Raw genomic sequence first — 5,053 nt, forward strand, 5'->3', positions numbered from 1 at the left:
GTTTTCTGAGTTGCTGAGGATCCAATTAGTCAAGAAAGCGTCATCCAAATAGAATCTGAGACCAAAAGTTTTTTGCCCAAAAAAAAAGTAAGGCTAACCCCTTTGTTTTTTTAGCGAAAATTTTCGCGATTTCGAAAAGTGCTGGAAGAAATTCTTTCCTGCACTTTTCCGACGTAATTTTCCGAGAGAAATCGAATGGGCGCAGTCCGAATACGCTGCGAGCAACGGATCAAAAGTTGGAGCCAAAAAACAAGAACCTGCGATTTCCACATTTTTTGACTGGTGCTTTTTCCGTCGTCATTTCTCTGCTGTTGGTCCTACGATGCTTTTGCTGCGTTTTCTGAGTTGCTGAGGATCCAATTAGTCAAGAAAGCGTCATCCAAATAGAATCTGAGACCAAAAGTTTTTTGCCCAAAAAAAAAGTAAGGCTAACCCCTTTGTTTTTTTAGCGAAAATTTTCGCGATTTCGAAAAGTGCTGGAAGAAATTCTTTCCTGCACTTTTCCGACGTAATTTTCCGAGAGAAATCGAATGGGCGCAGTCCGAATACGCTGCGAGCAACGGATCAAAAGTTGGAGCCAAAAAACAAGAACCTGCGATTTCCACATTTTTTGACTGGTGCTTTTTCCGTCGTCATTTCTCTGCTGTTGGTCCTACGCTACTTCTGCTGCGTTTTCTGAGTTGCTGGGGGTCCAATTTGTCAGGTAAGGCTCATTTAAATCGAATCTGAGACCAAAAGTTTTTTGCCCAAAAAAAAAGTAAGGCTAACCCCTTTGTTTTTTTGGCGAAAATTTTCGCGATTTCGAAAAGTGCTGGAAGAAATTCTTTCCTGCACTTTTCCGACGTAATTTTCCGAGAGAAATCGATTGGGCGCAGTCCGAATACGCTGCGAGCAACGGATCAAAAGTTGGAGCCAAAAAACAAGAACCTGCGATTTCCACATTTTTTGACTGCTGCTTTTTCCGTCGTCATTTCTCTGCTGTTGGTCCTACGATGCTTTTGCTGCGTTTTCTGAGTTGCTGAGGATCCAATTAGTCAGGTAAGGCTCATTTAAATCGAATCTGAGACCAAAAGTTTTTTGCCCAAAAAAAAAGTAAGGCTAACCCCTTTGTTTTTTTGGCGAAAATTTTCGCGATTTTGAAAAATGCCGGAAGAAATTCTTTCCTGCACTTTTCCGACGTAATTTTCCGAGAGAAATCGAATGGGCGCAGTCCGAATACGCTGCGAGCAACGGATCAAAAGTTGGAGCCAAAAAACAAGAACCTGCGATTTCCACATTTTTTGACTGCTGCTTTTTCCGTCGTCATTTCTCTGCTGTTGGTCCTACGATGCTTTTGCTGCGTTTTCTGAGTTGCTGAGGATCCAATTAGTCAAGAAAGAGTCATCCAAATAGAATCTGAGACCAAAAGTTTTTTGCCCAAAAAAAAAGTAAGGCTAACCCCTTTGTGTTTTTGGCGAAAATTTTCGCGATTTTGAAAAGTGCCGGAAGAAATTCTTTCCTGCACTTTTCCGACGTAATTTTCCGAGAGAAATCGAATGGGCGCGGTCCGAATACGCTGCGAGCAACGGATCAAAAGTTGGAGCCAAAAAACAAGAACCTGCGATTTTCACATTTTTTGACTGCTGCTTTTTCCGTCGTCATTTCTCTGCTGTTGGTCCTACGATGCTTTTGCTGCGTTTTCTGAGTTGCTGAGGATCCAATTAGTCAAGAAAGCGTCATCCAAATAGAATCTGAGACCAAAAGTTTTTTGCCCAAAAAAAAAGTAAGGCTAACCCCTTTGTTTTTTTAGCGAAAATTTTCGCGATTTCGAAAAGTGCTGGAAGAAATTCTTTCCTGCACTTTTCCGACGTAATTTTCGGAGAGAAATCGAATGGGCGCAGTCCGAATACGCTGCGAGCAACGGATCAAAAGTTGGAGCCAAAAAACAAGAACCTGCGATTTCCACATTTTTTGACTGGTGCTTTTTCCGTCGTCATTTCTCTGCTGTTGGTCCTACGCTACTTTTGCTGCGTTTTCTGAGTTGCTGGGGGTCCAATTTGTCAGGTAAGGCTCATTTAAATCGAATCTGAGACCAAAAGTTTTTTGCCCAAAAAAAAAGTAAGGCTAACCCCTTTGTTTTTTTGGCGAAAATTTTCGCGATTTCGAAAAGTGCCGGAAGAAATTCTTTCCTGCACTTTTCCGACGTAATTTTCCGAGAGAAATCGATTGGGCGCAGTCCGAATACGCTGCGAGCAACGGATCAAAAGTTGGAGCCAAAAAACAAGAACCTGCGATTTCCACATTTTTTGACTGCTGCTTTTTCCGTCGTCATTTCTCTGCTGTTGGTCCTACGATGCTTTTGCTGCGTTTTCTGAGTTGCTGAGGATCCAATTAGTCAAGAAAGCGTCATCCAAATAGAATCTGAGACCAAAAGTTTTTTGCCCAAAAAAAAAGTAAGGCTAACCCCTTTGTTTTTTTAGCGAAAATTTTCGCGATTTCGAAAAGTGCTGGAAGAAATTCTTTCCTGCACTTTTCCGACGTAATTTTCCGAGAGAAATCGAATGGGCGCAGTCCGAATACGCTGCGAGCAACGGATCAAAAGTTGGAGCCAAAAAACAAGAACCTGCGATTTCCACATTTTTTGACTGGTGCTTTTTCCGTCGTCATTTCTCTGCTGTTGGTCCTACGCTACTTCTGCTGCGTTTTCTGAGTTGCTGGGGGTCCAATTTGTCAGGTAAGGCTCATTTAAATCGAATCTGAGACCAAAAGTTTTTTGCCCAAAAAAAAAGTAAGGCTAACCCCTTTGTTTTTTTGGCGAAAATTTTCGCGATTTCGAAAAGTGCTGGAAGAAATTCTTTCCTGCACTTTTCCGACGTAATTTTCCGAGAGAAATCGATTGGGCGCAGTCCGAATACGCTGCGAGCAACGCATCAAAAGTTGGAGCCAAAAAACAAGAACCTGCGATTTCCACATTTTTTGACTGCTGCTTTTTCCGTCGTCATTTCTCTGCTGTTGGTCCTACGATGCTTTTGCTGCGTTTTCTGAGTTGCTGAGGATCCAATTAGTCAAGAAAGAGTCATCCAAATAGAATCTGAGACCAAAAGTTTTTTGCCCAAAAAAAAAGTAAGGCTAACCCCTTTGTGTTTTTGGCGAAAATTTTCGCGATTTTGAAAAGTGCCGGAAGAAATTCTTTCCTGCACTTTTCCGACGTAATTTTCCGAGAGAAATCGAATGGGCGCGGTCCGAATACGCTGCGAGCAACGGATCAAAAGTTGGAGCCAAAAAACAAGAACCTGCGATTTTCACATTTTTTGACTGCTGCTTTTTCCGTCGTCATTTCTCTGCTGTTGGTCCTACGATGCTTTTGCTGCGTTTTCTGAGTTGCTGAGGATCCAATTAGTCAAGAAAGCGTCATCCAAATAGAATCTGAGACCAAAAGTTTTTTGCCCAAAAAAAAAGTAAGGCTAACCCCTTTGTTTTTTTAGCGAAAATTTTCGCGATTTCGAAAAGTGCTGGAAGAAATTCTTTCCTGCACTTTTCCGACGTAATTTTCCGAGAGAAATCGAATGGGCGCAGTCCGAATACGCTGCGAGCAACGGATCAAAAGTTGGAGCCAAAAAACAAGAACCTGCGATTTCCACATTTTTTGACTGGTGCTTTTTCCGTCGTCATTTCTCTGCTGTTGGTCCTACGCTACTTTTGCTGCGTTTTCTGAGTTGCTGGGGGTCCAATTTGTCAGGTAAGGCTCATTTAAATCGAATCTGAGACCAAAAGTTTTTTGCCCAAAAAAAAAGTAAGGCTAACCCCTTTGTTTTTTTGGCGAAAATTTTCGCGATTTCGAAAAGTGCCGGAAGAAATTCTTTCCTGCACTTTTCCGACGTAATTTTCCGAGAGAAATCGATTGGGCGCAGTCCGAATACGCTGCGAGCAACGGATCAAAAGTTGGAGCCAAAAAACAAGAACCTGCGATTTCCACATTTTTTGACTGCTGCTTTTTCCGTCGTCATTTCTCTGCTGTTGGTCCTACGATGCTTTTGCTGCGTTTTCTGAGTTGCTGAGGATCCAATTAGTCAAGAAAGCGTCATCCAAATAGAATCTGAGACCAAAAGTTTTTTGCCCAAAAAAAAAGTAAGGCTAACCCCTTTGTTTTTTTAGCGAAAATTTTCGCGATTTCGAAAAGTGCTGGAAGAAATTCTTTCCTGCACTTTTCCGACGTAATTTTCCGAGAGAAATCGAATGGGCGCAGTCCGAATACGCTGCGAGCAACGGATCAAAAGTTGGAGCCAAAAAACAAGAACCTGCGATTTCCACATTTTTTGACTGGTGCTTTTTCCGTCGTCATTTCTCTGCTGTTGGTCCTACGCTACTTCTGCTGCGTTTTCTGAGTTGCTGGGGGTCCAATTTGTCAGGTAAGGCTCATTTAAATCGAATCTGAGACCAAAAGTTTTTTGCCCAAAAAAAAAGTAAGGCTAACCCCTTTGTTTTTTTGGCGAAAATTTTCGCGATTTCGAAAAGTGCCGGAAGAAATTCTTTCCTGCACTTTTCCGACGTAATTTTCCGAGAGAAATCGATTGGGCGCAGTCCGAATACGCTGCGAGCAACGGATCAAAAGTTGGAGCCAAAAAACAAGAACCTGCGATTTCCACATTTTTTGACTGCTGCTTTTTCCGTCGTCATTTCTCTGCTGTTGGTCCTACGATGCTTTTGCTGCGTTTTCTGAGTTGCTGAGGATCCAATTAGTCAAGAAAGCGTCATCCAAATAGAATCTGAGACCAAAAGTTTTTTGCCCAAAAAAAAAGTAAGGCTAACCCCTTTGTTTTTTTAGCGAAAATTTTCGCGATTTCGAAAAGTGCTGGAAGAAATTCTTTCCTGCACTTTTCCGACGTAATTTTCCGAGAGAAATCGAATGGGCGCAGTCCGAATACGCTGCGAGCAACGGATCAAAAGTTGGAGCCAAAAAACAAGAACCTGCGATTTCCACATTTTTTGACTGGTGCTTTTTCCGTCGTCATTTCTCTGCTGTTGGTCCTACGCTACTTCTGCTGCGTTTTCTGAGTTGCTGGGGGTCCAATTT

This window comes from Neodiprion fabricii, chromosome 2 (genome assembly GCF_021155785.1).
Source record: "Neodiprion fabricii isolate iyNeoFabr1 chromosome 2, iyNeoFabr1.1, whole genome shotgun sequence".
In the NCBI taxonomy this organism is placed as follows: Eukaryota; Metazoa; Arthropoda; class Insecta; order Hymenoptera; family Diprionidae; genus Neodiprion; species Neodiprion fabricii.